The sequence below is a fragment of the Danio rerio genome, chromosome 22 (genome assembly GCF_052040795.2).
Source record: "Danio rerio strain M-AB ecotype USA chromosome 22, GRCz13ab, whole genome shotgun sequence".
Taxonomy (NCBI): domain Eukaryota; kingdom Metazoa; phylum Chordata; class Actinopteri; order Cypriniformes; family Danionidae; genus Danio; species Danio rerio.
The window spans coordinates 26451552-26475950 of NC_141042.1; the positions used below are offsets into that span (position 1 = coordinate 26451552).

The 24399-nt window shown below is 39.6% G+C and overlaps 2 protein-coding genes across 2 annotated transcripts in view; one reads left to right on the forward strand and one right to left on the reverse strand.

Moving 5' to 3' along the window:
- Positions 1–24399, reverse strand: part of fam20cl (family with sequence similarity 20 member C, like) — a 588191-nt gene that overhangs the window by 359642 nt on the left and 204150 nt on the right. The gene's annotated exons all lie outside the window — the stretch shown is intronic.
- The window catches only part of si:ch211-226h8.14, a 79543-nt gene that overhangs the window by 53407 nt on the left and 1737 nt on the right, over positions 1–24399 (forward strand). The window lies entirely within an intron of this gene.

Sequence of the window (24399 nt, forward strand, 5' to 3'; positions counted from 1 at the left end):
TTGATGGCTTTGGTGAGATCGACGAGTAAACATAAGGTAAGTAGTGTATGGAAATACATTTTATATTGAATTGCAGATTTAAAATACATACAGTATACAATAAGGGTTCATAATTTCACAGGTTGTAAACCTTTTATTCATTAAACACCCTATATGAATCCCAAGCACTGAATAAGAGTGCTAATACACTTACGCAGGTGCATGTACATTTGCAGATTTCATTATTTTGTCACCACCCTTGCATAACTCTTTATGTGTAAACAATACTTGAAGAAAAGTACATTGTAAGCTCAATATACTTACGCGGTTCTTTGCGTGTTGAATATCTTTTTGGTACCCCTCTATTACGCAAACATAATGGTTTGTTCCTTTGCAATTTAAAGAAAAGTACAGTTATTTCACTGTACTTATGCGGTACTTTTCATGTTAAATTTCTGGTTGTTGCCCCCTTATTACCCAAGAATTACAGTTTGTTCCCTTATACCTACACATACGTTCATTAAACTTTTACATTACATACAGAAAAGTACATTGTTATTTCACTGTACTGTAGCGTACAGTCCGAAGGTAAAATTACTTATTGATTTTAGTATTTGATATTTACTATTTGATTTGAGTATTTCGCATGGGTTTTACGACTCCTGGCTCCAAGAAGTCTGGATTTTCGTGACAGCTTAAGTTGTTCAGGGGGACTGGAGAGATAAGAAGGGTCTGTCACTTCAAAGACATTCCTGCCCAAATACACACACACACACACACGCACACACACACCCCCACGAGGCTGTTCCGACAGAAAGAAAATGAACTCATCAAATCCTGAACCAGCACAAAACTAAGGTGTTATGTTTTGTAAACTTATGTAAACTTATGTAAAATGTTTTCTTACCTGTGTAACCTCTCTTATAACCTGTATGCATGTTCCCTTTAGGCCTTTGTGAAGCATAATTAATGTAAGGATATGAAAAATTATGTTGATGTGCTTTTAAACCCCCCCCCTGCATGTTTGGTACCGATGGGTTTCTGCTGACATTTTACAACACATGATGCATAGAGCAAGACCATAACTCGCATTGCTTCATTCTTTAAAGCCCTGTATTAAATGCCTGTCCGCATGCTTTAGGTGGACACTCAAATTTGCATACGAGCAGCCCCGAGACAAAGGAAGGGTTCCCGCTCGAACTTTGTACTGAAATCATTGGTCAGAATGCTGAACGGGTTGTCACGTGACCCGCAGGTATAACTAGACCTTTTGCCAAACATCTGGGCAGAAAGAGAAGTTCCTAACAAAGAACCCATAAAACGTGGTCCCTTTAAGGGCCACGTGGCTTTCTAAGCCGCATGGACTTTTTCCCGTAACGCTTTCTTTATTTTCCGGCAAAGTAAACTCAGTTTAAAGTTTGCGATCGCGTTCGTCCGAACTGCATCACAAACTCCACGCATCAAGAAGGACATCAAAAGGAGTTTTCATCACGACGAATTGTATTGTTTGCCTCACGAGAAAATGTCACTGAAATACAGATTCCCCTGCCTAGCTATTATAAGTTATTTAATACTTTTGAATGATTAATCTACTTCACAAGAAGTAGCAATTAAATTCCCTTTTTCTAAATGAATAGATTACCGTGTCCGCTCGGAAGAGCGGCGGCTCTGCTTGTGTTTGTTTGGTCAAATTAACAATAAATTGATCCGGAATATTAATGATTAATAATAATTTGTTATTGTTGATAATTAATATTCATAATCTGGGGATCCGCTCGGTCGTGCGAGCATGATCATATACAATCATATGTTTGTTTGACCAAACTGACTGAAGCTTAAGCCGGAATATTAATAATTAAGAATAAACCGTTATTGTTGATTATTAATATTCATAAAATGAGCTAATTTCTGGTTACAGTACAAACACAGTACTTTGCTGGTTGTTAAAGAAAGCGTTATCAATTTCTCTTGCAGGTCGTAGGAGCTGATCTTGCTGATTTCTCTCCCAGCGTCTCCCTTACATTGATGTTTACTTTTAATAAATGCTTAATGCAAATAGTTTGTGTGGGTATTATTTTTAGTTTTTTTTTTATGTTGTGTAGCGAGGCAGAGGGAAAACACAAACACAACGGCGTGGGGTTACAAACAATTCCCCGGAGGGTGCTTTATTTACACGGTGAATAAGGGTGAACAGTGTAAATACGGTGCTCTTCTTGGGATAGGTGCTCAGGTGCTCCGGGGAAGTGGTGTGGTAGAAGGAGAGTTTGGGTGCTGGATCAATCACTAGCTGGAGGTCGCTGTGGGTAAGAGACAGAGAGACACAAGCGTTAGCGCAGGGAGTCATGAAAGAATGAAGCTCGTCCTCCTCTTGTGTGGGGCTGGCTTATATGGGTCTCCTCTTGATTAGCTCCAGCTGAGATCGATCCAGTGTGGATTAGGTGCCAGCTGGGGTGAATCCTTGACCCGGGCGACGTGGTACCGGTATATTCGCTACATTCCCCCCCCCTTAGCGTCGTCCTGGTCCTGGGATTTCTGCAGAAAAGAGTAAGGGTATTGAGAGGGGGGGTTATCACGTACATACCGGTGTGGGTGAAGGGCACATTCATGATGGGTGATGGTATTAGAGGGCTGGGGGTTGATCGTTGGGGAGACGTTCTTTGGCATGTGTTGCATGCCTGACAATATCTTTTCACCTCTCCGTCCAGACCGGGCCAGTGGAATCGATCACGGACCCTTTTCATCGTATTTCCAGCTCCTAAATGTCCTATCCTCGGGTGAGTATGTGCCCAATCCAGAACAGTCTCCCTCTTGGTCCTCGGAACGACCAGTAATGCCTTTTTCTTCCCCCGCCTCTCTGCGACACAGTACAGCAGACCATTTTTTTCGACAAAATGTGGGAGGGGGTGAGGGCTGGGAAGCCGTTTTTTCCCATCTATTCTTCTCACTTGTGACCAGCAGTGTTTGAGCGTCTTATCTTCTCGTTGCGCTCTCCCGAAATCACCTCCTGCAGTTATCTGTTGAAACAGATCAAAATATAACTTGGATGATGTTGATGACTCACCCCCTCTGTCGCTCTCGGTGGTCATCAATACTGGTTTGCGGGCCCGATGAGCCCGTGTCTTGCTCTTCTTTTTAGGACGAGCCGATAGAGCATGATGGTGAGTGAGGAGTTCATCGAACCCCGGCCAGTCCCTGCCGAGGAGGAGGGGCACAGGAAGATCTGGTACCACACCGACTTCGATGCGCCAGCTGCCTGGTTTTGCCGCGATGGTTACTCTTTGAGCGGTTACGTGGCGGGTATCACCGTGCACACATGTGATTGGAATTCGACCTTTACCTTCATGCTGATATTTTAAGGTCTTTGGGTGAACCAGAGTGATGGCGCTTCCTGTGTCTAACGTGGCCGTTTGTGTTTTTCCCCTGATACGTACTTTACAGGTGGGAGCTTCGGGTGGGATGTTGCGGTGAACCACGCAACCTGCTGTCAAGGCCGGGGTCGAGTACATCGTCGGCTCTGTGGGCATCGGCTCGTCCATCGGGCTGGGGACCGCTGGTCTGCTGTCTGGCCGCGATGTGCCCTCCACCGGTCGCCAAGGTGTATTCACCCTCCGGGTTGGCAGAGCCGCTCTCTCCCCCATATCCCTGGCGACGTGAGCTTCAGCCAGCTCCACCGCTTCCACCAGGGTGGCCAATGATCCAGGATTTCTCATGCTGGTGAGCGTGCGCAAATGTCGGGGTAACGCTCGCATCATCTTCTCCACCATCACTTTCTCAGCGACCTGGACCGCCGAAGGATCTCCTCCCAATAACCATAGTCTTCCCAGACGAGAAAGTTGAGCTGCTTGAGTCCGCACTGGCTGTTTCTCGTCATAAGACCACTGGGAAAACTGTTGTGCTGCGCTGATTGTGGAAAGCCCCATTCTGGCTAATATCTCCTTTTTTAACGCTTTGTAATCTTCATTTTGGGGTGTCTCAAGTGCGAAATATGCCCTTTGTGCTTCTCCTGTGAGAAAAGGAGCCAACATTCTCGCCCAGTTTTCCTTCGGCCAGCATTCTCTCTCGGCAATCACTTCAAACGTATGTAAGTATGCGTCAATATCATCCAGGTCGCTGAGTTTTGTGATATGGTGATGCGCACTCACTTCAGGGAGCGGTATGCGTCCGGCCACCTGGTGGAGCTGTTGTTCCAGCCGATCTTGCCGGGCTGTGAGCTGCTCAGTGAGAGCCTGTTGCTTGCTGGAAATCTCCACTAGGTGGAGTATCACCTCTTCCAAGGACATGGCTCACGGGGATGATGACAGCAGAGTAAGAGAGAGTGAGTGGGAGAGAGAGAGCGGATGCCTTGTCTGTAACACAAAGAAAATTCAGCGGTTATTTTTTTCTTACCGGTACGTGTTTTTTCTGAATTTTCCCTCTATTCTGCCCGCATTCTCCACCAATTGTAGCGAGGCAGAGGGAAAACACAAACACAACGGCGTGGGGTTACAAACAATTCCCCGGAGGGTGCTTTATTTACACGGTGAATAAGGGTGAACAGTGTAAATACGGTGCTCTTCTTGGGATAGGTGCTCAGGTGCTCCGGGGAAGTGGTGTGGTAGAAGGAGAGTTTGGGTGCTGGATCAATCACTAGCTGGAGGTCGCTGTGGGTAAGAGACAGAGAGACACAAGCGTTAGCGCAGGGAGTCATGAAAGAATGAAGCTCGTCCTCCTCTTGTGTGGGGCTGGCTTATATGGGTCTCCTCTTGATTAGCTCCAGCTGAGATCGATCCAGTGTGGATTAGGTGCCAGCTGGGGTGAATCCTTGACCCGGGCGACGTGGTACCGGTATATTCGCTACAGTTGTTATAAAGTGTCTTTTAATGTTTGCAGTAAAATACAGCCATACTGATTTTAGCTAACAAAGGCAACAGTTGCTGTAGTCTTAACTTTGAACTCGTGTCAAACACCTGATGTGCTTCTGCAACGGATCTCCGATCTGTCTGCTAAAATTTGCATGTTTTAATCCAATGTTGACAATGTTGTAGAAGTCCATCTATTAGCCCAGTGAGGAAACTAACAGCACGGTCAAAGGTTAAATGCATGTAAGCCTTTTCTAGTGCTTCTGTTGTTTATTTGAATTGAATAAGTTCTTATGTTTATTTGAATTGATTTCTTTGTTTTTCTACTCCGAATTCAACCTGACTCCAATTTTAATCGTCAAATTCACTATGTATTTCTTTAAGAATGGCTCACATTGATGACTTTAATTTAGAGTTTTTATCTATATCTGATCCCATACTCTTCGGTTATACATTCATTAGGGACCAAACGCCACACCGAGTTGTCACACCCCGGGATTAGTGTTCATTGTTACGAACATGATCTCGACACTCTGAAGTTAGAGGATGTAGGGTTAAGTAATACTCAAATAGGCTGATTCCCAACAGCTCACTCATCCTTAAAATAGTAGTTTATTTAGCCATTTCCATACAACTTGCTAATGCTGTCATGCCAAAACAGCTCCAATACAGTCACATGCATCTTAAAAATCAAATCTAATCATGTCACATCATAATGGTAATGCAGACTCTGGGTTTTCAGCCCATGCTTGTAACAGGTTTTCTGATCGTCTTGTCAGATCAGAAAGTTTATTGTCTTAGCATCTGACAATTCTTGAGATCTCATCTCGTAGAATTTCCACAACAGTTCTCAGGGTTTTTATATTTTGCAGAGACTTAGCCATCCTTACAGAGTTAAAGATGAAAGATAAGTGTTTGTGCAATCACTGTTTTTATCTTGTGTTTGCATGTTCTCTTGAGACTTAAAGTGACATTTCATGTTGCAGCAGTGCTGTACAGACTACTACACTTTTGCAGTGTGCTGTTAACAAATGTGATGGTGCAATAATAATAATAACAATAATAATAATAATAAAATATGTATTTGACTTGTGTGTTGGTGTCTATTTCTTAAAAAAATATGTAATTCATTCTTTTGTAATTGAGTCTATTGCTCTGTTTGTGGTTGTAAAGAAATACATGTTACTCAGCAATGAGTGATGATCTAGGCATTGATGAATTATCTGTCAGACCGTTCAGAACAGAAAGCAGCTGATATTATATAAACTCCCAAATTGTGATGTCACATCCTGTACTTGATTATATTTTGGAGGATGATGAGCAAGACCCATTCTTGGATAATGCTGTGGAGGAATTTGAACAAAAGTTTGTCTTATATACGTACCTTTTTATCTGCTAAATTTAATGCTATCATCTGTACAGCTTTTGGTAAACGGCACATGATGAGGATAATCATGGTTCAGGTGAGTTACAGTTGTGAATATAAGCTTTTCTTTAAATTGTCTGCCATTAAGAGTCTGAAATGAAGCTGAAGGAGTGTGTATCTGGATGATAAAGGTCATCAGGAGCGCTCAGGTGAACTGTGAATGGCATTACAGCGGTTGATTTTACTTTTTGTAAAAGATTTTTAATTCTCTTATTGATTCTGTTATAAGAGGAATTTTCTCTGTATTAGTCTGCTGTTTATTTTACTGTCCTGATAAGAAGCCTGCAAGAGAGCAAGACACCCTAAAAGTTGATGTGTGTGTGTGTTATATTGAAGGAGACATGAAGACTCCCAGCAAGCAATAGCCGTCATTTCACCGGCTAGGTGAAGCATAGACCACATCTAGCCCGGCTACGTGTAACCCAATTTTAGCCCGAATAACCTTAAATTTGGTTGTATGTTGTTTTTTTGCTAATAAAGCTTATGATATGTATGATACTCCATCATGTAAGCAAAGTCAATAAGGTTTATGAGGTTCATGCAAGTAATAAACGTAGTTTTAGTTTCTCGGTGAAGTATAGACCCAATCTAGTCCGGCTATGTGTAACCCATCTCCAGCCCAAAAAAAACTTACATTTGCTTACCTGTCTATTTTTTGGCAAAATATTTTGAGATATGTATGATATTCCTTCAAGTGAGTAAAGTCAATCGCATTTACAAGGTGTTTGGGCTTTTAAATATGTTATTTTCATAGTCTATGCGTAGCCTTGAATTAGCTCGTCATCCAGCTGGCTATTTATAGTCCACTGATAGCCTAAACTGATTCACTGTAGTATTTGGTCGTGCAGCGTGTTCATCACGTACGCATTATCAGTACTACATCTACTATTGTTAAGGTGTAATTTCGTGACATGTTCTATTTATAGCCATAATTTAACTTTGAATTAGATGGGCTTTGCCCACCTCGCAAAATTGACATAAAAAATTAATTGTAGACTTACTGCCTTTTTATTTTTAATGAAAAATGTATATGTGTAATATATCTTGTTATTTATAATATCTTACAGCAAAACAAGCCAGATCTAATCAGTTAAGAAAAATCGACACAGTTTCATCTTCCACACGATAGATGGCAATATTGCACATTTGTCGAGTCGGCTCGGCTGAAATGGACCAACAAATCAAGAGGAAGAAGCTGGACGACTGGCATCTCGGCAGGGCGCACAGTGGAGGAAGCCATTTTCGGAAGGTCGTTTGTTTTGCAATTTGGAGGGAAATTTAAATCGGATAAAAACGTTTATTGAAAATGACTGGCGGTTGTGCACAACAGCTCTGTGAATGGATCAGAGGAAGGTAGGTGAGGAGATATGAATAATAATGATGATTGGTTTGATAGTAGTGGAAAGGGAAGGCGGGGAAATGTAAGGATGAGTGATAAAAACAATAAACGAGTAAGAAGTGAAGATGGAGAAGAGTCTGAAATAGATGATGAAAGAATGGACTCTTTTCAGAAAGAAATAGAGAAGTATGAAGTAGTGATAAGGTTTAATGAAACAAACCAAGAAATAATAAAGAAAGCAAACCCATTTGGGTTAACAACTAGCCTGGCAAATAAAATAGGACAGATAGAGTACGCAAAGATCCTTAATGATGGTAACCTACTAATAAGATGTGCTGACGCTGGGCAAATGGAAAAAGCCCTGAAAATTAAGGATGTGGTCAAATGTAAGGTGGAGAATACAGCTAGGGTGGGAATGGGAAGGAAATGTGTAGCTAAAGGGGTGATCACAGGAGTATCATTAAGTGTAACAGAAGAAGAAATGAAAAAGAATATAAAAGGAGCAAAAGTAGTGAATGTTACAAGAATGAAAACAACAAGAGATGGAGAAGCTAAAGACAGTAAAACCGTGCTATTAGAGTTTGATGAATTGGTAGTGCCAAAGAAAGTATTTCTTGGATTTGTGAGTTATCCAGTGAGATTGTATGTACCAAAACCATTGAGGTGCTATAACTGCCAAAGGTTTGGACACACAGCAAAAATCTGTAATAGGCAAAGAAGGTGTGCAAGGTGTGGAGGGGATCATGATTACGGAAACTGTGGAGCAGGGGTTCAACCAAAATGTTGCAATTGCGGAGGTGCTCATGTAGCCGGGGCCGGTCTTAACGGCTCGACTACCCCTCTGCGTTGTGTTGTGTTGTGTAAAGTAAAGAGCTGGAGTCTGTCTGCAGGTTCAGCGGTCTCATTTATTTAAGTGCTGCACAAACAGAGAACATGCAGTTATAGTCTTCTCTTAAAACTCCTCTTACGCCTGCTACTGCTCGCTCTGCTCTGTCCTCCGACAGACTCAAGCAAGAACAAAACAGTAAATATAACATATTACATAATAAAAAAGATAAGTCATTATAAAACTGTTAATAAATATAGTGAATATTTTAACTTCCCAATGCTTTACAAAAACTCCACTTAATATATAATATATAACATTTACCAGTATTTTATATAACACATTAAACATCAGACACATAAAACACAAAAAACAATACCTGCACAAACAGAGAACATGCAGTTAGTCTTCTCTTAAAACTCCTCTTACGCCTGCTACTGCTAAACATTCATACACAAAACAAATCGAAAATCAGCAATCAAAATACACATTTCACAGGCTAAATTTCATGCTAATATTGTGCACTGCACTTCTCTTGGTTGAAACGACAGTTTGGCAGGTTAAAACACGATATAAAGAACCCAAACACACTCATATAACTCATGTACATGTTATATAACATATTATAACAAACTCACTTCATCTAAATTACATATTTTTGTACTTTATACACACTTTTCTACGGGACAGGAGTAAATGCCTACCTCGCTCTGCTCTGTCCTCCGACAGACTGAAGCAAAGCGCGCGCTATGTCACTGACGTCATCGCGGCAACGCACGTCAATGACGTCATCGCGCCGACGCGTCAAAACAAAAATAAAACATTTTCTCTTTATTTCTTACATATTAATGACCAACAAAACAAAGATTTGGCGTGAATTTATAACGAAAACATAAATAAATTTAATACCTGTTACATTCACCCCCTTCTAAATTCACCAAAATCCCTAAAACTTAAGCATTTACAAATAGTTGACTAAATTATTCGAACAATCTCTGAACCTACTCAGCTTGAAAATTCTACCTTACAAAAAGGTTGAGAAAAATTTTAAAGGGTGATCAGACCTTTAAAAGCCTCTCAGAATAAATGATGCCTTTTACACCATACCAGGTTCCAAATACCAAATCATTAAGTCAACAATATTATGCCTATTTAAACCATGTCAAATGAATTAATTTACATTTATAGGGATCAAGCTATTTCTCAAGTGTTTATTAGAGGACATAAAATTGGACGATTAAATAAATGTCTAAAACAAGGTAAGTAATGACTGTGACTTTCTACCCAAGGTGTTTGTAATTGATTTAAAGTTGAACTGTTTCTGTGCCATAGACTCAATGAGACGATTAACCTTTTTGACTACTCTACCAGCACGTGTGACTTGTCTTTGTGTGTTTCCAATGTTCTGAGTGTCTCGATCTTCAGTCTCATGATTAGGCAGTTCTACTGTGTTAACAATGGATGTGTTTCTGTCACTATCGAGATTGAAACAGTCTGTCTGACTATCACGAGGCTCTGTAACATGACTTTCATCCTCAAAGAACTTCTCAGAGCAATCATCATCCTGACTTTGCTGTCCTCCATCAGTGTAGAACCACCCAGATCCAGTTTCACTTGGTGTGCTATGATCCATCGAATGTTCCGTTCCATCCAGCACCCAAAGACTTGTTCGTTCCTTTGAACAACTGCTCTCCAAACAAACTGAGAGATCCTGAGTCTTTGAGGTAGCAACGGACTCTTCCTCATCACGTTCCTCTAACCACAAATCACTGGCTCCTCCAAACTCCATCTGAGCAGGTAAAAAGCTGATGTCCAATAAAAGATTGCGATGTACAACTCTCCTAGCTCCGTTATTGTCTTGTACCACATATGTATGTGTCCGAGGGTTCCGTTTGATGACTTTATAGATAGTGGACTCCCACTTATCAGCAAGTTTCCTCCTTCCTCTCTCTCCCTTATTAGCGATCAGTACATGATCTCCAATGTTCAAATGCGTGCCCTTTACTTTTTTGTTATATCCCTGAGCTTGTTTTTGTTGCTCTTTAGCAGAATGCTGTTGGGCAATGGCTGCTGCTTCATGGAGATGAGAGAGTAACGTCTTGGCGTAAGTACTATAATCCACTACTACAGGATCCCGTAATACCTGTTTGAACATCACGTCTACAGGGAGTCTTGGCACGCGGCCAAACATAAGGTAAAACGGCGGAAACCCAGTTGTTTCATGTACAGTGGCATTATAGGCAAATGTTAGGGTCTGAATTTGTTGAGGCCATTGATGTTTAGCTTTTAATGGCAAAGAGCGCAGCATTGCTCCTAAAGTCCTATTAAATCGTTCAGTTCCTCCGTTGCCCATTGGATGATATGCTGTGGTATGTGATTTAACAACTCCTGACAACTTAAGCAACTCTGCGATCAAACCACTCTCAAAATTAGCACCTTGGTCTGTGTGTATACGTTCCGGGAATCCATAAACACAAAAAACATGATCCCACAGCTTCCTTGCCACTTGCTTAGCTGTCTGATTGGCACACGGAAACGCATGGGCTAATTTGGTGAAGTGGTCCGTAACTACTAACACGTCGACAGAGTTTTGCTTTGAGTCTTCTGCACTCCAAAAGTCCAAGCATACAAGTTCCATGGGTGACGAAGTTCTGATACTCTCCAATGGGGCTCTAGCGGATGGTTCAGGTGATTTAGCAAGAATGCATCTTTGGCAACATTTGACATAGGCCTTGACGTCCTGCTCCATCTTAGGCCAAAAAAATCGCTGCCTTGCCAAATAAAGTGTTTTTGCTTGACCCTGGTGTCCTGCAAGGTCGTGAATACCACTCAATGCTTTAGCCTTGAGACTCTGGGGCAGCACATACTGATATCGCTTCTGCTTGCATGTAGGGTCCTTAGATACTCGATAAAGTATCCCATCGAGAATTGTAAGTCTCTCCCACTGTTTGCTGAGAAACAGTGCGCCCAGGTTGAAGTTTGCCTTTTCTCGCCTTGAAGGCCTTCTTTTGCGGGACACAAAAGGGGCAATTGTGGCTATACTGGTATCCTGTTCCTGTCATTGTTGAAGTTCCTGTAAGGAGAGTTCCGTTAAGGTGTCCAGATTAGATGGTGTGAACTGCTGAACAGATTGAATTAAATGCATCGCCCTAGACTCTGCTGCTTGTTCCCAGTTATTATGAGCTTCACAAAGAGCATTAACTTCATTAGCATCACAAGAATCTGAATTAGCTACTGAAGGAATCTCTTTGGGGTCAGCCTCCGACTCCTTGCGGTGACACTGAACTTTCAGTCTGAATGCATCCTGGATCCTTTCCTCACAAACTTCTTCAGCCTCAGACAGCAAGCACTTATAGAACTCATTGAGCAGCCTATTACTGACTGTCTTTGCAAAAGGATCACGACTAAGAACATCAGCCACCACATTCTTACTTCCCGCTATGTGACGTATATCGAAGGTATATGGGGCTAGCTTGGCGACCCAACGTTGTTCGCAGGCATCTAGCTTTGGTTTAGTCATTATGTATGTCAACGGATTGTTATCCGTCCATACGGTAAATGTGTTCCCCTTAAGCCAATGACTAAACTTCTCGCAAACACTCCACTTTAAGGCCAAAAATTCAAGGCGGTGGGCTGGATATCGTTTCTGTGAGGTACTGAGTGTTTTGCTTGCGAATGCAACAGGCCTAGCTTTATCTTCCCCCTGAGGTATTTGAACTAATACTGCCCCCAACCCATCTAAAGAAGCATCTATGGACAGGATGAAGGGTCTCGAAAAATCAGGATGTGCCAGTATTACACAGTTTAACAACTTCTCTTTCAGTGAGTTGAAACTTGCATCACACTCTGCCGTCCAATCGGAAGATTTTAGTTTCCTATAGGTACCAGCCTGTTTTGTGATCCTTCCCTTTCCTTTCCTCTTCTGTCCAGCAGTGAGGGCAAACAAAGGTTTTGCAATGGCCGAGCAATTAGCTATGTAATGCTGATAATAAAAGACCATTCCCAGAAAGGATTTTATTCTTTTAACAGAAGGAGTAACTCCGTCATTGTCCATAAGATCTGACTTGTTCATACGGGAGATTACATCCACCTTTTCTGGGTCAACAGAAACTCCACCCCCTCCGATTATGTGCCCCAAGAATTTCACTGATGTTCGCAATAGGTGACACTTTTTGGGACTCAGTTTCAGATTGTTCTGGCGAAGTCTTTGGAATACTTCCTCTAACCTACTCAATGCTTCCTTCTCAGTGGCTGCAAAAACTAGTAGGTCGTCTAAATAGCACAATAGCTTAGTGAAATTCAGGTCACCAAATATACTCAGCATCATCCGCATAAACGAAGCGGGGCTATTGCATAAGCCTTGTGGCATGCGGTTGTATTCATGCAGACCAAGTGGGGTGGTGAACGCAGTAAATTTCTTGTCTTCCTCATGCATGGGTATATTATAGAAACCCGAAGTCAAGTCCATTGTGCTAAAATAGACATTCCCGCCCAAGGATGCCAAACAGTCTGACTGATGTGGGAGTGGGTGCGCGTCTTTTAAAGTCCTGGCATTGAGCCATCTAAAGTCGGTGCAAATTCTCAAACTGCCATCTTTTTTCCATACCATGACTAGTGGTGAGGCAAATTCACTAATGGACTTCCTTATTATGCCCTGATTTTCCATCTCTGTCAAGACTTGTCTCAGTTTTTCGTAATGAGCAGGAGGAACTCTTCTGTAAGGAAGGCGAAATGGGCGTTCGTCTGTCAGACGGATCCGATGAGAGAAGCCTTTTGCCTCGCCACAGTCCAAAGCATGTTTCGAAAAGATGTCATTATAATTAACTAATAGCTGAACTAACTCTTGCTTAGTAGAGTTGCTTACTTGGCACAAATCAATGTCTAAATCCTTAAGGCCAACCTCTACAAGTTTTTTCTTGAGATCCTCTGAGTTAGATTCAGTGTTAGCTAACACTTGTTCCTTCCTATCAACCTGACTAGTGTTCTGGAAAGCTGTGAAATCTTCAACAGCTACACAGGGCGAAACATCTGCTAGCTTGCAATTTCTCTTCAAAGTCACTGGCTGATCGGAAAGGTTCATAATTTTCATAGGGATATATCCATCACCCCACATAGGTGTGATAATGCGGGCAACCAGAATGTTTCGTTGCATGGATTTTGAGGACGTGGGCTCAACAACCACTGTGCTGCCTGGAGACATAGGAGTGTTTTTCGGGAGTCTGCCCCAAACAAGATACTCCTGTTTCGCCATGAGGGTCACAGCTTGTGTCAGTTTCACAGTTCCAATCTTATTAGGAGTTTCAGCACCCTGCCATCTTGTCAATCCAGCCATCATATCAAGAAACTGAGAAGCATCAGGGGCCAATGAGGAATCACAGCTCTGAGTGGCCACTCTCCAGTAGTCATCATTGCTTTTCATCTCATGCATGAGGTACTTTATGACATTAGATCCAAGGATGAGATCATCTTTTTGTCCTGGGACCACAAGAATGGGAACAATGCACTGAACACCGTACACTTCTATCTCCACTTCATACATGCACTTAGGGCGGGTTTGATGACCTCCACACCCAACCAGGACGACTCGCTCAGTTAGTTGTTTGTCATAGGTGAGTATGTTTTTTTCCATCAATCGAGACGCTGTATCTTCGCTTACTGTACAGGCCATGGAGCCTGAGTCCAGCATTCCCTTTACTTGGAACGTTTTGTTTATGATTACTGGAGCATAAAACAGTTCACTAAACAGTTCAATTTTTTGTGAATTTTGCATGACTACTTGACTATCTTCATATTGAGCCGAGGATGCACTTTCATACCATCGCTCCCAATCAATCTCACACTGTTGGTTGAGGGTTTGATTTTGTTCACCTGCACATTCCCTCTCCATATGCAGGTCCGTCAGTTTAACAGCTGTTGTTGGTCTTGACTCATATTCAAATTGGGAACACTGGCTCCATATCTTGCCTTAGGGCAGTCTCTTTTCCAGTGGCCAGGCATACAGCATGACATACACAGACCTTCTCGTCGGCAGTGCATGGTAGTTGAGTGATCAGTTGCTTTGCAGACTCTACATGGTTTCCGGACTGACCGATATCCACCTGACATATATGGGGTACGGATTGCTGCTTGATTGTTCTGCTTTAACATTTGATCAAGTTGAGTAATGAGATTCTGCAAGCTTGTAGTATCAGACACTGTGCGAACATCACCCACCATTTCAGTTTGATTTTGGAGTCTTGTTGATGCGCCCACCTGCACTGATTCATCAATTACAGTGGCCTGCACATTCGCAGTGGCATATCTCTCAACACCAGGACGTCTTGATTTGGCCTGCTGCTGCCGAATCTTCAACTGCGTATGATGATCATCAAGGTGCTCCTGAATCTCACAAGCTTTCCACTTGTCTGCAGTTTTAAATTTTAGCACAGCAGAAAGAGCTGGATCTGGGCAGTGTTTTACGAACATCATTGTTACCTCCTTACTTGGATCTTCAAGGTTACGTCCCTGTCTTTTTAAGCAGTGCTCTGCAACATCAACAGCCTTATTCAAACGAATCCAATAGTCCATTGCATTCTCTCCTACTGCAGGTAGAGTGTTATAGAAATCAGCGAGTGGCATTGCAGAGTATGTCAGTTCACTAAAGTGCTGCTTAAGAATGTCAATAACAACTTTCGGGTCTTCATCAGGTTTTAAAGATGAATTACTACGCAATGTAACTTTAATTATGTCTCTTGCTCTCCCCCCAAGTCTAGATATCATCTCTTGAGCCTGCTCTCCTTTGGGCACACCTCTCTTTCTTAGATAAAAATCAATTTATTCTTCCCACTCATGGATAGAAAGTTTATCAGTGCCATCTCCACGAAAGCTTGGTGGCTCTTTTACGTCAGAATGCATCACTAGTTTTACACCAGTCATGTTCAAAGAATGTGATTCTGCTGAGGGTGTTTCTAAACCTACATTTGAATTGTTCGACACTTTGTCCCCCTTTTCATTTCCCTTGCACAACTGTGCTGAGATTGATTGTCCTATCTCATGTGCTAATTGTGTAATGAGATGGCTCAAATCAGTGGAAGGAGTGTCTGACCTGGGAACTTGACAATCAGTTTTTATGCGTGTAGAACTAACCACTGGAGAGTCAACAAAACCCATAGCTCCTGGTGCATGAACTATATCTCTAAAAAATCTACCCCTTCCTCCTCCAATATACACATCATCCTCAACATCGTCAGCAGCGTAAGTGTATGACATTTTCTTTTCTTCAAAATTATTATAACTATAATTATTATTCAAATATTGTTATTATTTTATTACGATTAAGCTAAAAGAGAAAATAAAAATTGTTCTGTCAAAAGTCTTTGCAGGTGTCCAATAAAAAAACTATGTAAACTTCCACTTTTTTTTTTTTTTGGCTCTGTCAAATTATCTTCACTGATGTTTCACAATGAGTCTTTGTACCTCTCTCCAGCAGATAAGTCAAGAAGGGAAAAGTTAAACCGAATCCTTGGTGTGAAGAATGCAGCATACAGCAACATCCGGTGGTCAATCTGATGTTGATCCTTTCGAAGGTCACGGCACCAATGTAGCCGGGGCCGGTCTTAACGGCTCGACTACCCCTCTGCGTTGTGTTGTGTTGTGTAAAGTAAAGAGTTGGAGTCTGTCTGCAGGTTCAGCGGTCTCATTTATTTAAGTGCTGCACAAACAGAGAACATGCAGTTAGTCTTCTCTTAAAACTCCTCTTACGCCTGCTACTGCTCGCTCTGCTCTGTCCTCCGACAGACTCAAGCAAGAACAAAACAGTAAATATAACATATTACATAATAAAAAAGATAAGTCATTATAAAACTGTTAATAAATATAGTGAATATTTTAACTTCCCAATGCTTTACAAAAACTCCACTTAATATATAATATATAACATTTACCAGTATTTTATATAACACATTAAACATCAGACACATAAAACACAAAAAACAATACCTGCACAAACAGAGAACATGCAGTTAGTCTTCTCTTAAAACTCCTCTTACGCCTGCTACTGCTAAACATTCATACACAAAACAAATCGAAAATCAGCAATCAAAATACACATTTCACAGGCTAAATTTCATGCTAATATTGTGCACTGCACTTCTCTTGGTTGAAACGACAGTTTGGCAGGTTAAAACACGATATAAAGAACCCAAACACACTCATATAACTCATGTACATGTTATATAACATATTATAACAAACTCACTTCATCTAAATTACATATTTTTGTACTTTATACACACTTTTCTACGGGACAGGAGTAAATGCCTACCTCGCTCTGCTCTGTCCTCCGACAGACTGAAGCAAAGCGCGCGCTATGTCACTGACGTCATCGCGGCAACGCACGTCAATGACGTCATCGCGCCGACGCGTCAAAACAAAAATAAAACATTTTCTCTTTATTTCTTACATATTAATGACCAACAAAACAAAGATTTTGCGTGAATTTATAACGAAAACATAAATAAATTTAATACCTGTTACACTCACAATGTGGCATTCAGTGGTTGTGAAATCATGCAGAGGGAGACAAATATACAAAAGTTAAGAGTGGAGAAAAAAATCACATACGCTGAGGTGGTTAAAGTGTTAGGAGAAAAGAAAAACAAAGAAAATGAAGTGGTTATGGATTCTCAACAGCAAGACAAATCAGAGAAAATCTACGTCAAAAAAATAGAACTAGTAACGTTTATAGCAGGTGTGATAAATAGTACAGCAGAAGTCAAATCAAAAAATGAGAAAATACAGCTGATAGTAAAAGCTGCTGTCAACCATCTTGGACTAGTAGGACTGACATGGAAAGAGGTAAGGGAAATCCTTACAAATCAGTCAAGTCAGGAAGCAACATGTATAGGGTAGTAATATTAATGGTTATAATCTTACAATGGAATGCTAGGAGCATTTTAACTAATGGACAAGAATTTAAACACTTTATAAATGAGTTAAATGAGGAACCAGATGTGATGTGTATACAAGAAACATGGCTAAAACCAAATTTGGATTATGTAGTACATGGATATTCAATAGTTAGAAGAGACAGAAAAAGTGAGGGAGGGGGAGGAGGATGTGCAGTTTTCATTAAAAATGGGATTCAGTATAGAGTAGTGGGAATAGGTGAGGAGCAGGAGTACATAGTAGTGGAGGTTTGGGAAAGATGTGGGGTAATTAGAATCATTAATTATTATAATCCATGTAAGAAATTGGATATAGAAAAGTTATTAAATATTGAGGGACAGGATAGTCAAAAAGTAATATGGTGTGCTGATTTTAATGCCCACAGTTCAATGTGGGGTAGGACACGTACAGATACTAACGGTAAAATAATAGAAGAACTGATAGATGAAAGAGAGTTGGTGTGTTTGAATGATGGTAGACGAACTAGAATAAATGTAACAACAGGAATTGAATCTGTCTTAGATTTAACATTAGTATAAAGTTCTTTGGCAGGAAGTTGTAAATGGGAGATGTGGACAGAATCTACAGTAGGAAGTGATCACTACCCAATCATAAGTTCAGTAGGTGAGAGATCGGAAGTGGGGCTAGAGTATAGAATCCCTAAATGGAATTTTAATAAAGCTGACTGGGAAATGTTTAAAAAAATCAGTAGTGAGTTAATGATAAAGATAGAAGATCATGAAGATATAAATATAGTAAACAATCAAGTTACAACAGCAATTATTAGGGCAGCAGAGGAAGCTATCTCAAAAAAGGAAACCAAAAGAAAACGGAAAACTGTGCCATGGTGGAACGAGGAATGTTGCAATGCAATAAGAGAAAGAAACAAAGCTTTTAGATTATTAAAAAGAACACATAATATGCAACACCTCATTTAGTATAAAAAAGCTCAAGCAGTAGTCAGAAGAACAGTACGTCAAGCAAAGAGAACAAGTTGGAGGGAGTTTTGTGAGGACATAGGAAGAACTACACCAATAGGAGAAGTATGGGGAATGATAAAAAGGATGGGAGGAGACAGAAGGCAGTGGGAATACCCAGTGATAGTAAATGAAGAAAAAATAGCAACGTCAAATAAAGAGAAAGCAGAGATTATAGCAGAAGCATTTGTTAAGGTACATAGTTCAGAAAATTTATCAGAAGAAGGGAGGAGGAGGAGAATAGCAACAAAGAATCAGCATTTTCATAAGATTAACAGGAAGGAAGAAACAGGAAATTAATTAGATGATCCGTTTACTTTGGCAGAGATGGTGAGAGCAATTAATAAAGCAAAACCTACATCCCCAGGAAAAGATCAAATATGTTATATAATGATAAAGAAGTTGGAAGAAAGTTCAAAGTTGAAGCTCTTGGAGATGTATAATAAGATATGGAAGGAGGGAAAGCTACCCAAAATCTGGAAAGAGGCAATAGTGATTCCAATAAGGAAACCCGGTAAAGATCCAACAAAACCAACAAGTTATAGACCAATAGCACTTACATCAAATCTTTGTAAAATCATGGAGAGAATGATCACAGAAAGGTTGACACATGACCTGGAAAAACGAGGATTATTGGATAAATGTCAAAGTGGATTTAGGAAGGGAAGGAGTACAATTGATTCAGTTATTAGACTAGAAACAGAAATAAGGAAGGCTCAAGTAAATAAAGAGAATGTAATAGCAGTATTTTTTGATATAGAAAAAGCATATGATATGATGTGGAAGGAGGGGCTATTGATTAAACTAAATGAGTTGGGAATTGGAGGGAAGTTATTTAACTGGATAAAAGATTTCCTTTCTAGAAGGAAGATTCAGGTTAGAGTAGGGACGGAGGTGTCAAATGAATACGAAGCAGAAAATGGCACGCCTCAAGGAAGTGTGATAAGTCCATTACTGTTTATTATAATGATCAATGATATGTTTGCAAAGGTACCAGAAGATATAGGTAGGTCTCTATTTGCGGATGATGGCGCTTTGTGGAAGAGAGGAAAGAATATGGAACATATAATCAAGAGGTTACAGGAAGCAACTAATAAGGTGGTAGAGTGGGGATATGATTGGGGGTTTAAGTTTTCTGTTGAAAAAACTCAGTCAGTTGTCTTCACTAGGAGAAGAATTGCAGAGGAACTTAAGATACAGATATATGGAAAAGATGTAGAGAGGGTAGGGAATTTTAAATTTCTTGGAATTAAGTTAGACTCTCGTTTAACATTTGTAGACCACATTCATAAAATGGAAGGAAAATGCAAAAAAGTAATTAATGTAATGAGATGTTTGAGAGGAAGGGATTGGGGTGCAAGCACACAATCACTGTATAGAATTTATGTAGCATTAATAAGGTCAGTTTTAGATTATGGTAGTGTAGTGTATGGTTCAGCAGCCAAGTCAAACTTGAAAAAATTAGAAGTAATTCAGGCGCAGGCACTGAGAATATGTAGTGGAGCTTTTAAGACAACACCAGTGTCAGCTATCCAAGTGGAAATGGGAGAATTGCCACTGGAATTAAGAAGGAAGCAGTTGATGGCTAATTATTGGGTAGGTTTACAAGGGCATACAAATACACATATCACTAAAACAGTATTACAGGATAGTTGGGAAAATGGGAAAAGTCACAAGGAGAATTTTGGTCGGTGTGGAAACATGGTGGCAAAAGAATTAAGAGTGTTTGATATGAAAATAAGTTCAAGTGTCATTTATCCAGAAATTGCACCATGGATGTTAGTTTGACCAGAGGTAGACTGGTTTATTTTAGAGAAAAAGAAAGAGGCAAGAGAAAGCATAAATCTGGGAAAAATCTTTAATCAAAGGGTCGAAGAAAAATACAAAGAGTACACACAGATTTTTACAGACGGAGCAAAGAACCCAGAAACTGGAGTGTCTGGATTGGGGGTTATTATACTAGCAAAAGAAATTGAAATAAATAGAAGGACATCTGATAATGTGGGAGTGTACACAGTGGAGATGCTAGCCATGCTAGTAGCATTAAGATGGGTACAATTGACAGGACAGGAAAAAATTTTGGTATGTTCAGACTCAGCATCAGCTCTTGAAAGTCTAAGATCATTTTCTTCAAGTAGACAAGATATCTTGTATGAAGTACTCCAGTGTATAACTAAAATAACAAGTCAGGGAAAGGAGGTAAGATTTATATGGGTTCCAGGTCATGTAGGGATAAAGGGAAATGAAATGGCTGATAAATTAGCAAAAAGGGCATTATCAAAAGAAAATGTAGAAATGCAAATAAGGGTTAGTAAAGCAGAAGTGAAGAGTCTAATATGGGTAAGAATAAATCAAAAGTGGCAAGAGAAGTGGGACAGAGAAAAGAAAGGAAGGCATTTGTATGTAGTTCAAAAGGCTGTTAAACACAAAAGAGTCAGTAGAGGTAATAGGCGAGAAGAAATAGTGATAACAAGATTAAGATTGGGTCATTGTTTATTAAATAAAACACTTAAATTGATACAAAAACATGAAACTGGATTATGTGAGGGATGTAGTGAAGAAGAGTCAGTTGAACATGTGATACTAAAATGCAAAAGATATGAAAAGCAGAGGGAGGAAATGAGAAAAGATCTAAGGGAAATAGGGATTCAGGAAATAACATTAAAAGGTTTACTAAATATAAAGGACAGGATTCAGACCAGAATACTTATAAAGTATCTGAGAGAAACAGGTGTTTATGATAGGATATAATAATTTAACTCATAAGGTAAAGGGAATAAAGTTTAATATAACTAAGTAGTGGAAGTAAAAGTAGGGGTAAGAGCAATGTGGTGGTTATTATTATTATGGTATTAGTGTAAGTAGTAGTATGAGAGTAATATGGTTATTATTATAACATGGGAGTAGGGGAGAGGTGTGTATGTAAGTATGTATGTGTGTGTATGAGAAGGGGTGGGAAAGAGGGAAGTGGGGGAAATGATTAGTCTGTAAACCTAAACCTCTGGTCCACACTCCGGAGCTGAAGGTGGCGGTAATGCACCAAAACGCTGGATGCCAACCGCCGTAAAATTATAAGAAGAAGGAAGAAGCTGTTGTGGTTTGAAATTTGTAGCGCAGCGTTGGAATCCGAGCTCGAGTGGCCTACAAGGTAAGTGTAATCTGCTTTAATATCCTGTTATTTGGCAATGTTTTTAATCATATGTGCAAGGTTTAATATAGTATTACACTTATATTAATGCACAGGCACCCTTTATTCCAAAAATCTTAGACAAACAAAAACGATGTGAGGGAGAGTTATAATCTTTTAAACACGCAAAATTAAACACTTATTAAACAAAGTTCGGTGATTAAGAGCATTTATTGTGTACATTACGAGTCGTCTGAATTAAATTGCCCCATGAAGTCAATTAAAAAGTCAGTCATGAAATGAAACTTCTGCAGTTTTAGCTTTTAAATCATGTTTGTTTCTGATTTCATAACAAGAGACTTTTAGAAACAAACAAGCACCAAGTTAATTCTGTTTTTAGAGAATCAATTCAAGTTAATTTATGTTTTTTATATTATAAATAAACTTTACTATGTTATGGAAAATGTATTTTTTTTTGTAAAATGAGTAACTGTTTTTTGACTTGTCACAGTAAAATCTAGTATAAAGTAAGCTGATAGTAGTTGTTGTTATTATTATTATTATAATGCTTCTCTAATATTTGTAACTTATTGTTTTTCTTCACAGATATTTGAGTGTGTCCATGTAAAATGAGCAGTCTAGCAGGTATGAGCTGCCTAAACACTTTAGACTAATACATTTACTCTATGACCACATTTGCTGGTTTCGCTGTCCAAATGCAGATTGCCCATGTGCATTCACAAGCTGGATGAAGCGTTCGAGTCACATCAAACACACAGAATGAATATTAAACAATATATATGCATTATCCATATAACTGCGGTTGACATAAAGAAACATTGAATATAACACATTGATGCTAAAATAGTTAAAATAAGTGAATAAATAATTTAATTTAAATGTGTAAATAAGTAATCTGCTTTAAGCTGTAAACCTGTGGCTAATTATTTTTATGTTGATAGGTGTTTTTTGTTCTAGTTTTAATATGCAACCATCAAGTGTGATTGTGTCCTGAACACCTACCTCATTTGAAGAGTGTGTGCATCTACCTCAATGAAGACTTGTAAAAGAATATGTGGTAAGTGCGTCAACCCATCTTCCTTTTATAAACGTATTTGTAAAACTCACAGGACTGTTACAGGACAGAGTTTAGAACACATCTCAGTACTTTTTTTTATTTTTTTTCCCTTTTTCTCCAGGACTGAAAGTGCAGTGGCTGAATCTCAAAATGCACACACAGCAGTGAAGATCTTTATTGTTTGGGCGGAGGATGCTGGTCCTGGGGACAGACCTATAGATGTTGGTGTAGAAGTTCTGCAGAACCTGCTGAATGTCACATATGGATTGGATGGACTTTTGGGTTCATGTACAGTTAAAGGGTTTTTTTTAACCAGAAATGAAAACAGTTAATTATTCATGCTGTACCAAACATTGATTTGTCTTCAAAGTACAAATTAAGGTACTTCAGGTGAAATCTGAGAGCTCTCTCATTCTCTATAGACAGCAATGGTCCCAACTTGTTTAAAGTCCAGAGAAATGTCTAAAACATCCTCAAAACAGACCACATGCTTTCAGTTGTTCAATCAGAATATTTTTAAGCTACAATAATAATTCTGAGCATATAGAGCAAAAATAACAGCCTTTGAGTTTCTTCTGTTGAACACAAGATATTTTGAAGAAAGCTGAATACCTGTAACCATTTACTTTCATAGTATTTATTTACATGTTTTCAGCTTTCTTCAAAATATCTTGTTTAACAGGAAAAAAATCTTAGTTTTTATCTTATTTGTTTTGTCATAACTTTGACATTTATATATAAATATATATATTTTTTTATTTTGTATTGGTTAATGTTGCTTTCATTAATAAAAGCTTTGTTAAATTAGTTTGAATGGATTGTATTTTTGAGAACCTGTTAATTAAAAATGTTGATATGTATATGTGTATTTTTGTTGTTTATTAAATGTATAAACAGTCATTCATTAGCTGAAATTTTGATGACTTGTTTTTGCTTGGGCTGTACTTAGACGTCTATTAGATTTTCTCTGACAGCCCAAATTTAGCCGTGATTTAGCCTAGACCAAAATTCACTGCTTATTAGACGTATATATGTAGCCGTCTATTAGCCGTCTAAATCACGTCTAGTCTAAACTTGGGCTATGCTTAGACGTCTATTAGATTTTCACTGACAGCCCAAATTTAGCCGTGATTTAGCCTAGATGTCTAGGCTATGTTTAGACGTCTTTTAGACCAAAAGATTCTTGCTGGACTGGAGCTGAATTTCCCCTCTGGTTCTCTTGACCACAGAAATATCCTCTTGTTATGTCTGACCTTTGTTTTCTTGTTGCCCAAGTTATTAGAGATTTTGTTCTCAATTGTTCGCATCTATATGTATGATGCAGTTAGAGATGTTATGTCAGACTATAAGTATTGTTGATTTGATATTATAAACAGATATAAATTCATTCATTTATTTATTTTCTTGTCGGCTTAGTCCCTTTATTAATCCGGGGTAGTCACAGCGGAATGAATGCCCTTCCAGCCGCAACCCATCTCTGGGAAACATCCACACACTCAGACACTACGGACAATTTAGCCTACCCAATTCACCTGTACTGCATGTCTTTGGACTGTGGGGGAATCCGGAGCACCCGGAGGAAACCCACACGAAGGCAGGGAGAACATGCAAACTCCACACAGAAACACCAACTGAGCCGAGGTTCGAACCAGCGACCTTCTTGCTGTGAGGCGACAGCACTACCTACTGCGCCACTGCCTCGCCACAGATATTCACAATATCATATATCAATATCTTTCTGCCCTCTGCTGTTCCTGACTGTTTAACGCCATATTGTGACTCAATAATAGCATACTACATTATTTATTCATTCATTAATTTTCTTTTCAGCTTAGTCCTTTTATGAATCCTGGGTCGCCACAGCGGAATGGACTGTCAACTTAT